The sequence below is a fragment of the Podarcis bocagei genome (assembly GCF_964188305.1).
Source record: "Podarcis bocagei genome assembly, chromosome: 17".
NCBI lineage: Eukaryota > Metazoa > Chordata > Lepidosauria > Squamata > Lacertidae > Podarcis > Podarcis bocagei.
The window spans coordinates 34,417,938-34,430,246 of record NC_138143.1 but is presented as its reverse complement, the minus strand read 5'-3'; the positions used below and the strand labels follow the sequence as shown (position 1 = coordinate 34,430,246).

General features: G+C 45.2%; 1 long non-coding RNA gene across 2 annotated transcripts; it reads right to left on the bottom strand.

The window, feature by feature from the left end:
• Positions 1–2,567: 2,567 nt before the first annotated feature.
• Positions 2,568–11,653, bottom strand: LOC308577037. 2 transcript variants are annotated; one of them, XR_014003371.1, is made up of 3 exons: positions 9,934–11,653; positions 6,592–6,777; positions 2,568–3,333 (listed from the first exon to the last, which is right to left on the bottom strand). It is a non-coding gene; the product is annotated as an uncharacterized lncRNA (long non-coding RNA). The 2 variants fall into 2 exon arrangements; XR_014003372.1 differs by having other exon boundaries at positions 6,592–6,764.
• Between the last annotated feature and the right edge of the window lie 656 nt (positions 11,654–12,309).

The window sequence follows — 12,309 nt, the reverse complement described above, 5'->3', positions numbered from 1 at the left end:
CTTTCACTGCACAGCGATCCCTCTTGCTATTCTGGCTTCTGAGATTCAGATTTTATTTTTTTCTTGTTTTCCTGCTCCAAAAACTAGGTGCATCTTGTGGTCTGGTGCGTCTTATGGAGCGAAAAATACGGTATTTGTCTGGACCTTAGAAGCAAAGGCTACTGAATACAGAGTAAAGTATAGATGTACACAGTATAGCAGTGGAAGTACAAGGCATTTGGTTTCTTATGGGCAAAGGGTTATCTCATGTCAACTTCTCCAAATATCCACACCATACATTTAAAACACATGGCTATCCCGAAAGACTATTGGGAACTGTAGCCTACACCCAACGTAGCTGTAATTCCCCAGCACCCTTAATAAACTACAATTCCCAGGATTCCTGGGGCAGTAGGAGCCATATGATTTAAATGTATGGTACGCATGTGACCATTGTAAAAGTTTCCCTTTTGAAGTTTTGTTCTTCCAGGATGAGTGTCTGAAGATCAACAACACATGGCCTGGTGTGCTCTGTAGCAGAGTATTCCTGGATATCACCCTGACCTTGTTGATCTCATACCCTCCATCATTAATAATAATAATGATAATAATTTTTATTTATACCCCATCTATCCGACTGGGTTTCCCCAGCCACTCTGGGTGGCTTCCAACATATAAAAAACATAATAAAGCATTAAACATTTTTAGAAAAACTTCTCTATACAGTGGTACCTCGGGTTAAGTACTTAATTCGTTCCGGAGGTCCGTTTTTAACGTGAAACTGTGCTTACCCTGAAGCACCACTTTAGCTAATGGGGCCTCCTGCTGCTGCCGCACCGCTGGAGCACAATTTCTGTTCTCATCCTGAAGCAAAATTCTTAACCTGAAGCACTATTTCTGGGTTAGCGGAGTCTGTAACCTGAAGCGTATGTAACCTGGAGTGTATGCAACCCGAGGTACCACTGTACAGGGCTGCTTAGGGGTTGGATAACTCCATGCAGCCAGTTTTTTTTGTGGCACCCACTAGGTGGCTGCCAGTTTCCTTGTTGCACATGCTACCTCATTAAATCACTGGTTGTTTTTTTTACTACGTGTATCTCATGCCCAGTTCTCCAACGAAAATAGGGACGTCCTAAGGAAAAGTGGGAAATTCCAGGGTCAAATCAGAAATCAGCTTGGCTTCTGTAAATCTGGGACTGTCCCTGGAAAATAGGGACACTTGGAGGATCTACTTTTTCACTTCATTGTAATCTAACCTGTGGGACAAAGTTAACCCCCCACTCCATGTGCCTTGCCCCTTCTAGTGCCCCCACCCAATTTCTTATTTCTTTTTGGTGTTGCCACTGCAGTGACACAACAGGCACAACTGATGTCAAGGAAGGAAAGGGGGCACATGGATGCATCTGGCAGGGAACACATGGTGGTGATTAATACAAAGGAAGGCCTTTGTGAAATGTGCTTTAAACGTATGTTGTAGCTGTGAACTGAGCTCCCTGTGGCATTCAGGTGTGCAGCAATGATGTTTGGCTTGCCCAGAGATCTTTGTTTTTAGCCTGGCATTTCCCAACGACAGATATTTGAGTTCTGTTTGGGTTCCTGCTGCGGCAGTTGTCGAAACCATATGGCTATCTGGATGTTGTAGCTGTTGCTATTTATTATTTTTAAAGGTTATGTGTATATTGTGAACCTCTTTGGGATCTATTTACATGTGAAGAGCAGTGTATGTTTTAAAAAATAAAAAAATAAAGAAGGTAGGAGAAAAGGTGTTCAAATAAAAATAATAATAACCTGCCCATCTGACTAGGTTACCCCAGCCACTTTGTGCAGCTTCCAACAAATTCGAACATCAAACATTGAAAAATTCCTTGTACAGGGTTGCCTTCAGATGTCTTCTAAAAGCCAGATAGTTGTTTATTTCCTTGACATCTGGTGAGAGGGTGTTCCACAGTGCAGGCGCAACTACTGAGAAGGCCCTCTGCCTGGTACCCTGTAACCTGAATGATGGGGATGGAGACGCTCCTTCAGGTATGCAGGGCCAAAGCTGTTTAGGGCTTGAAAGGTAAGCACCAACCCTTTGAATTGTGCTCAGAAACGTACTGGGAGCCAATGTAGATCCTTTAGAAGACCCAGCCACCGTCCTGGTGCTCCTTACCACAACCCTGTAAGGGATATCAATACTTTTCCAATGCAGGAAAGATAATAAGTGTGGGAGGCTGGAGGTGAGCCAGCTTATAGCTTCTCCCTAAACTCACAGGTAAAGTCTTAGCTGATATTCCATACAGGCTGCTACTCACATAAGTGTTCTATTTAGAAATCCCAAATTGTTGCTGCAATGGATCACTTTCCACCTCTGCTTAGGAGGTGACATTTCAGGTGGGTTTATGGCCACAAAAATAACATCCAGCATCCCTTTGACAGGGTGCCATCTAGCGGCTCTTGATGGATATATTGTTTTGTATCTATACACATAACACATATGCACATAACACGTGTTTTAATGTATTTTTAATCTTTGTTGGAAGCTGCCCAGAGTGCCTGGGGAAACCAGGGGCAGGGTATAAATAATAAATTATTATTAATTATTATTATTATTATTATTATTATTATTATTATTATTATTATTATTATATCTGCAGCAGCTGTTTTTCACATGTTGTTCACCCGAGTGCTGCTTCACTGCTCTGCATCTCTCTCAGAGTCAGTCCATTGTTGATGGCTTCCTTCATGGATCATCACCCTGTCTCTGTTTGCTTGACGACTCATGGGAAGACAGTTTTGGTCTGTATTTTACCATGCTAAACCCAGTGTCTGGCATCCAGAAATTAGAAGGGGTGTGTGTTCAGGCACCCCACAAATTCGTCACATTGTGCATTGTTCAGCTGAGCCGCGATTTTCAGGAGGCATTTAATGTGGGCCCTGTTCCTTGTGATTTCAACAGGAAGGAACTTGATGACTCAAAGAATACACCTTTTCCCCACTTCCCTGCGGTGTGGGAGCAGATGGAGCCACAAGCAAGGAGGAGGGTTTTTGTTGAGGTGTTACATTCACTTGGCACAGTGTGTGGGCTCCAGGCACAATAATAAATCCCAGTGTCACCGGCCATGAGGTTTTTGATGCTCAGGAAGAACTTGGTGTCTTCCGGTCTTGATCCTTGGATGTGGGGCGGTCCCTCAGCAGATGAGGATCCCACGGCAACAGAATAGGCAAGCAGCTGAATCTGTCCTTTGGGAATTTGCCTGTACCAGTAGATATTGGGGTTGGATGCCCCATTTATGTTGCAATTAAGAGATACCTTGCTGTCTGGCCGCTGTATCACTGACTGTGGTGTCTGAACAATGGTTGGAGAACCATCACCTATGATCCACCAAAGAAAGCAGAAAAACTCTTATTACAGTTAAGAATATTTCATTATTGCTGCGTGTCTATGTTAGGGGTAGCCAATGTGGTGTTGTCCAGATATTGTTGAAGCTCCCATCTGCTCCTGACGGCATGGCAAATGGTCAAGGACGATGGGAGTTGTAGTTGACAATATCTGTAGGATGTTTCACATAAGGAACCCTAGCTAGCTTTGATTTTTCATTTCCAGTGACATTTCATTCAGCCCAAGAAAATACATTCCTACACGTCCCACCACCACCACATATAAGTTAACCCACCATCCTCCTCCAGTGTTTGAAAAACTAATTAACATTTTCACATGGCAATATATTGTTCACGATTAATTGCTTACAGATCCTCCATTCCGGCTTTGTTTAACAATTAATTGCTTGCCATCCTGCATTCGTAGTTCATGCTTTATGTCCCTCAAATAATTAAGAAGCTCACGGAACTATAATGTTTATAGCAGAGCACATTATAAAACTTTTGCCCCCTGCTCAAGAGAATGCAGTCTACCAGCAGGAAAATCAACTGGAACTTTGCCCTTGACTTCGGGGGGGGGGGGAATGGTTGCCATAATTATTACTATTCATTATAACTAGGTTTTCTCATACAAGCAGCCAGTATCTTCAAAGTCAATTACGATTGTGGGCTTTTAGCCCATCAGCAAACAGGAAAGCCCATCTGGAATATCTCCCACTAAATAAATCTATGGCGTGATATACAGAGAGGTATTGCTTGGTGCTTGATACAGGATGGGCAAAGGCAGGTTGGATTCGACTGCTGGATCGCTGGGTGATTTCCGGTAGATGACACAGAGACTGCATAGGATTATCAATAACAGCAGCACCCAGGCACCTACATTGCGCTGCTGAAATTAAGAAAGCTGGGAAGAGGGTAACTAGGAGTGGATTTTTGTGTTGTGGAAGGACTACTTCTAGTAAGCTAAAGGGACCCCTGGCCATTAGGTCCAGTCGTGACTGACTCTGGGATTGCGGCGCTCATCTCGCTTTATTGGCCAAGGGAGCTGGCGTACAGCTTCCGGGTCATGTGGCCAGCATGACTAAGCCGCTTCTGGCGAACTAGAGCAGTGCACGGAAACACTGTTTACCTTCCTGCCGGAGTGGTACCTATTTATCTACTTGCACTTTGAGGTGCTTTTGAACTGCTAGGTTGGCAGGAGCTGGGACTGAGCAACGGGAGCTCACCCCGTTGCGGGGATCCGAACCGCCGACCTTCTGATCAGCAAGCCCTAGGCTCTGTGGTTTAACCCACAGCGTCACCCGCAGTGCTAATTTCATGGCTCGTAATTCCTTAATTCAGGAAGCAGGTGTCTTTTGCTTGGCTCCTGTTGGTGAACTATGAGATTCTTGTAAAAAATATCTAGGTCTGAAGTCTGCCCAACCTTGCTCTAGGGGACTGCCCCCTTTCCAGGACACCTTGACTTTGTATGAAAGAACAAAGGTCTGCTGCAGTTCCCCAGAATGACATGCAACTTACCCAATGCCCTATAATGTCCCAAGGGCTAGAGAGAGGCAATGGACCAGGTGTCATGATAGTCTGTGTTGGCTGGGGGTGTACACACCTTCCCCTCCACCCCAACCCCAGTTATCACATTGTTATAATAACCATGATAACGAAATGGACCCTCCATGTTCAGGATTAGCATATCTACTCCTCAACTAGGGAGGTTCGTTGCTTGTGTGCCATCATTGGGAATTTCCTGTAGTATCTTGTTGGTCCCTGCTGGAAATGGGGGGGGGGGCAATGGGACTTTCCCCCTTCCAACCACATGCTGTTCTGGAGGTTCTTGTGACAAGCCCCCCCCCCCGCCAATTCCAGGGGATGCAGGGGTGCAAAGCGCCATTGCACAGGTGGAAATCCTTGCAGAGGGCTCCCATTTAATGCGACTCATTAGGCAAATTCCACTCAGGGTGCTGGCCTCAATGGACCTTGGGTTTTTTATGGTTTTTGGGGGGCAACAGAGGTTTAGCCAATTTGTACACTGCTTCAGAAATTTGCTTTGGCCAGATATACGTAGTAGGGCAAAAGTAAGGAGCAGAAACATGGCAATCTCGCATTTCCTCCTTTTTAGAAATTACCATCTGTCTCCCTCTTCACTTTGTTTTGAAATTTCCCCAACCTAGAGAAACAAAGTGAGCAGTGCTGATTGATTCAATCAATGTTATCCATCGCCTTCATTTCGCACACGAGGCATAGGGAAGTTTGCTGAGTTTTTCCTCCCACGAGGGATTCAATAAAAGCTATCCATATTGGTGATTTGTCTTAAAACAGATGTGCACATTCCTTTATCTTCTGCGGTTGCCGACCTGGTTCTGCAATCCTGGGGGCAGGGAGTGCTGTTTGAATGCCTCCACCATGCAGGTTGGCCTAAGCCAGTATGAGGTGTCCACAACCGGACGGAGTGCCCCCAAGGGCTACGTGATGTTGGCATGTTATCAACACACTTCATAGAATTATAGGAGGGACCCTGAGGATCATCTAGTCCAACCCTGTGCAACAAAGGAATTTGCAGCTGTCCCATACAGGGATCGAACCTGCAACCTTGGTGTTATCAGCGCCACGCTCTAACCAACTGAGCTATCCAGGCTGACTTGCTTAGACCGACACATGCAGCAGAGGAAAGACTTTTCCTAGCAAATCCCATCATGTGAAGTTGACTTTCCAAACGGTACTGCTGATACGGTATTTGAAGTGGCTCACATACCGTTATCTCAGCAATCTGTATAAACCACTTTCTAAGGGAGGTCTGGGCTATTATCCCAGAGGACTGAGAGAGGCAAAATCATTTGCTGCAGGTCACCTAATGCAGCAGTGGCTAACCTGTGGCTCTAGACTACAGCCCCATCATTTCTTACAACTGGCCATGCCAGCCGGGGTGACAGAAGTTGGGAGTCCAAGAACATTGAGATCGACAGCACAAATGACCAAGTAACTGCTGATATCTTGAGCTGTTGCAACAGACATTTCCTGGTGAAAGGAAATTGGCACTTATTCCAATTCCCATGTTTCAAACGCTGGAGGGCCACAGATTTCGCCATCCCAGATCTGAGGAGCATGAACCACGGATTTCTGCACCACCTTCTAAACTACACCAGCTCAGTTGGGTGCCTTGACAATGCCCCTCCAATTGTTATACGCTCAAAGCCACATATTGCTAACTTAACTCAAATGCAAACAGTCAACACAGATGGGAAGAGCTGCTCTACTTACATGAAATGCCTATGGCAAGCCAAAGCAAAGCACAAATCGGCCACAGGGTTGCCATGTAATCTTGTTCTCTTGGCTCGCTGCTGCCTTCTGAGTCCTTCCTTTGACTTGGTTTCTATGCCTTTGCGGACAACATTTCTCTTCGTTGCATTCGCATTCCTCGTTTACAGTGCACCCTGGTGAAGATGCCTGAAGTTGCAGACACAAATACTCCGCTGTCACCTATGATATTGGCACTGTCTCCACCAAGATTTTCTTATAAATAATATCATACCCTCCAACCTTTCTTCCAATGAAAATAGGGATGTCCTATTCCATCATAATAATAGTAATAATATTATTTATACCCCACCCGTCTGGCTGGGTCGCCCCAGACACTCTGGGCATATATAAAAACATACTAAAACATTTAAAAACATCCCTATATAGGGCTGCCTTCAGTTGTCTTGTAAAGGCTGTATAGTTACGTACCTCCTTGGCTCAGTGTTCACATAACTTCATACCCTCCAACATTTCTCTGATGAAAATAGGGATGCCCTAAGGGAAAGCGGGACATTCCAGGATCCAATGAGAGAGCAGAATGGCTTCTGTAAATCCAGGACTGTCCCTGGAAAACAGGGACACTTGGAGGGTCTGTGAGGTCCGGAGGGTGGCAACACGAGAACAGGCCTTTTCTGTAATGGCTTCCCACCAATGGACACTTGAAAATTGCTGGGGGACTTGGTGGAGCACTCATTGGTTTCCCTGCAATTTCAACGTAGTGTGCTGGGTGCTGTACGATCATTGTGTTTTAGTGCTTCTTACAGACTGCATTCTGTAAGGCAGCCATTGTGGTGCAGTGGTTAAGAGCGGTAGACTTGTAATCTGGTGAACCGGGCTTGCTTCCCCGCTCCTCCACATGCAGCTGCTGGGTGACCTTGGGCTAGTCACACTTCTCTGAAGTCTCTCAGCCCCACTCACCTCACAGAGTGTTTGTTGTGGGGGAGGAAGGGAAAGGAGAATGTCAGCCGCTTTGAGACTCCTTCGGGTAGTGATAAAGCAAGATATCAAAGCCAAACTCTTCTTCTTCTTCTGTTGTATTACAATTGGCAGTGGCGTAGCGTGGGTTGTCAGCACCCGGGGCAAGGCAAGTAATTTGCGCCCCCTAACCCGTGGTTTTGCGCCCCCTAACCCGTGGATTTGCGCCCCCTAACCCGTGGATTTGTGCCCCCTAACCCGTGGATTTGCGCCCCCTAACCCGTAGATTTGCGCCCCCTAACCCGTGGATTTGCGCCCCCTAACCCTAACCCCCAGATGTTGCGGCCGGTGTGGCCGGCCCCCCCTGCACCCCCCACGCTACGCCACTGACAAGTGGCGCTCGCTGAATTCATATCATAATACATTAAAAATGCAGTTACATAAGAAATAAAAGCAGCAATAGAAATGCAATTAAAAATACAATTTAATGCGGACATGACGTGGGCCACCCGAATGAAACATGCAGACCACTGGTGATCCACAGACCACAGTTTGGGATCCCCGCCTTGCAGCTACAACATCGTCAACAGGTGGCCCTCCAGCCCTCTGCCTGAAGATCTTTTGTGAGCAGGGCCCTCTGAACATTGAGGGGGACCAGCCCAGAGGGACACAGTGCCTTGGCCCTCAGGAGCCAGTGCCCTGGGTTCATCATATGAAGGAGAAGACACACACCCAGACTGCTGAATAACAAAGAATACTTCATTTTTTGTACCTCTAACCTTATGTAACTCTCTAGTGTTACCAGCGCCACCTAGTGATGTTAATTGTAACTGTACTACCTTTGCAACTACAGTCATACCTTGGAAGTCGAACGGAATCTGTTCCGGAGGACCGTTCAACTTCCAAAACGTTCAGAAACCACAGCGCGGCTTCTGATTGCAATTGGAAGCTCCATTGGACGATCGGCTTCCAAAAATAGTTCGCAAACTGGAACAGTCACTTCTGGGTTTGCGGCATTCAGGAGCCAAAACGTTCAAAAACTAAGCTGTTTGAAAATCAAGGTACGACTGTATCAGGTCCCATTTATTACACCTACCATCACCCCTCTAAGTACTGTATTTACTCGAATGTCATGCACAACTTTCTTAGCCAAATTTAGGGTGTGCATTAGATTTGATTACAAGCTTGAAAAACACCGCTAACATAGCAAATACTTTTTTTTGTTTCAAGGTTTTGAAATTTGAGGTGCACATTAGATTTGATGGAGCATTAGCTTCACATAAATACGATAACTGTTTCAATTGCCAGAACTGCTCCTATTATCAAAGAATTTCTCCTAATGTTCAGATGAAAACTCCTGTAATTTAAGCCTACACAACCCAGCTCTGCAGTGAATAAGATCTGCCCTGTGTTTTTTTTAACTATTTGATTGCCCCCGCCCCCCGCAACTACCATTAATATTCCTAGGACTATTGCTACAGTATTACTAAACACGCACACAATTTCCCCCAATAACATGTCCAATTTAACCAGATAGCAGAAAGTGGGGTTGAAATATAGTACAGTGGTACCTCAGGTTTAGTACCTCTCTATAAGACGCACCAGACCACAAGACGCACCTAGTTTTTGGAGGAGGAAAACAAGAAAAAAAATGTTCTGAATCTCAGAAGCCAGAACAGCAAGAGGGATCGCTGTGCAGTGAAAGCAGCAATCTCCCTTGCTGTTCTGGCTTCTGGGATAGCTGCACAGCCTGCATTCGCTCCATAAGACGCACACACATTTCCCCTTACTTTTTAGGAGGGAAAAAGTGAGTCTTATAGAGCAAAAAATACGGTACTTAATTTGTTCCAGAGGTCCGTTCTTAACCTGAAACTGTTCTTAACCTGAAGCACTATTTCTGGGTTAGTGGAGTCTGTAACCTGAAGCGTATGTAACCTGAGGTACCACTGTAATCTGCCACAATTCCCAGCAAGATATATTCATTTATTTCAGTTATGAGTCACTCTGTTTTCTGTAAGCGACCAACAACAGGACAGTTTAACAAAATAATACAACACAATCAAATAAACACTTAAAATCAACAACTGAGGCATCACAATGCAACTCCCAAACATGCCCAAAGGCACAGAAGCACAACCACAGTTGCTTGAGCCTAAAGCAACACATCCAAATGGCAAAAGGAGGCTGATATTCTTCTTTCAGCAATAAATACAGTAAAAAATCAGCATTTTGAAAGTCTGGGCCTTCATTTTCCTCCATGAGGCATGTGGTCTGGTGAATGGGGACTGCTCTGAGACAAGGAATCAAGCGAAGCCAGAGGATATACCCCACAGGTTGTTTTTCCACACTTGCCCACTTTGCTGGAATCACTAACTTTTATTCACTTACTTTTTACAGATCATCCAGATGGTGCCGTTGTTATCTTACAGCGTGCCAGTGTTTTCTGAGCCGTTCTCATGTTTTTGAAGACCATAGAATCATAGAGTTGTAGAACTGGTCATCCCAAAGGTCATTTAGTCCAACCCCCTGCAATGGAAGAACCACACCTCTCCTGCTCCCATTAAAATAGCTTAAGACCATTCTCGTTGGCACATAACAGGGCAAACGTGGCAATTTAAACAAATAATAATCCCATCTTGTGCAAAATCCTAGGCACACCTCAGAGGATGTTGAGAGAGAGAGAGAGAGAGAATGTGAATTCTATTCTCACAACAGCGATGCGAGACAGAAGTTCAAATAGGACATAGTTGACTACATTAGCTCTAAAAAAAGCACACAAAAAACACTGTTTTGGAGTTTAGATTAGGAAACCATGAAAGCAATCATTTCCAAATTCTTCAGGGCAAAGATCAACATTAATTAATGCACTTTTAAAAAAGAAAGAAAAAAGAATGTCAATCATAACTCATTCACTGAGCAATTACTCCCAACTTCTAGAGGACCTGGCAAGAAATGCTGCTGGCACATGTCATATGAGGTGATGTGAAACTGTTATTTACAGTATGATAAACACTGCCAAATGTGCGTAATAGTAGTGATGGAATTTGGTAAGTTTTTCCACAAAAGAAACAGATTTAAGATGCACAGTGCCATGTCTCAAGTTCTCCAGAGTATTTAAGCAAGTGCAGAGATAAAATGCAAATAGGATTGCCAACTGCTCAGCTCACTGCAGCTGTCTTTTAACAGCAGCTTGATGTGTAGACATTAGCAGGTGGTGATGTTTATCTCCATGCTATGGAAAGCCTTTGCCAGATGATCTCTGCACATTAAAAATAAGCACAAGAGCAGGCCAGACACTTGTTTCTCTGGCCACTTGGCAATCTAATTTTCCCTATCTGCCCGGGACAACCCTGATTCTCTGGTGCTTGTTCCGAATAAAACATTGTCCCTATTATGCTTCTGTTTCAGCATTTTGCAGAGATTTGGGGGTGCTTAAAAGAAAGTTCTTTTTAAAAAATATATATACAAATGTACAACCGCTACATCCAATAGCTAAAAGAATCCTGGGAACTACAGTTTAGAGATGCAGGTTAATTCTGTGTCCAGGGCAGCTGTCTACTAGCTCCATCTGGTATGCAGGCTGAGACCCTACCTGCCCGCAGACTGTCTCGCCAGAGTGGTGCATACTCCAGTTATCTTCCGCTTAGATTACTGCAATGCGCTTTACGTGGGGCTACCTTTGAGGGTGACCCGGAAACTGCAACTAATCCAGAACATGGTAGCTAGACTGGTGACTGGGAGTGGCTGCCGAGACCATATAACACCGGTCCTGAAAGACCTGCATTGGCTCCCAGTACGTTTCTGAGCACAATTCAAAGTGTTGGTGCTGACCTTGAAAGCCCTAAACAGCCTCGGCCCAGTATACCTGAAAGAGCGTCTCCACCCCCATTGCTCAGCCCGGACACTGAGATCCAGCTCTGAGGGTCTTCTGGCAGTTCCCTCACTGTGAGAAGTGAAGCTACAGGGAACCAGGCAAAGGGCCTTCTCAGTAGTGGCACCCACCCTGTGGAATGCCTTCCCATCAGATGTCAAGGAAATAAATAACTTTCTGACTTTTAGAAGACATATAAAAGCAGCCCTGTTCAGGGAAGTTTTTAATGTTTGATCTTTTATCATGTTTTCCGTATTCTGTTGGGAGCCGCCCAGAGTGGCTGGGGTATAAATAAATTGTTGTTGTTGTTGTTGTTGTTGTTGTTGTTGTTGTTGTTGTTGTTGTTAAGAGTGCTAAGAATGGTTAGAAGACCCCTGTCTCCCTTGCAGAGCTACAATTCTCAGATGAATTCATTGTTAAAACTCTCTGAGAATTGTAGCTCTCTGAGGGGAATAGGGGGTCTTTCATCCTAACAGCTCTCAGCACCCTTATCCATGTACCCTTCCCATAATTCTTTAAGGTAATGTAACCTGGGTGTTGTGACCTGGGACTCAGGAAGTATGTCAGAACCCATAGAACAGACCCCTCTGCTTTCACCCTCTGTCACAGAGCATGGTTCTGATACACAACTGACCTCAGCCTGCTAAGTGCCGAGTCTACAGAAACACGGTCTCATAATCACAATTGTCCAATATAGAAGCAGGTACCTACCAAAACCAGGGGACGCGGGTGGCGCTGTGGGTAAAACCTCAGCGCCTAGGACTTGCCGATTGTCAGGTCGGCGGTTCAAATCCCCGCTGCAGGGTGCGCGCCCGTTGCTTGGTCCCAGCGCCTGCCAACCTAGCAGTTCGAAAGCACCCCCGGATGCAAGTAGATAAATAGGGACCGCTCCA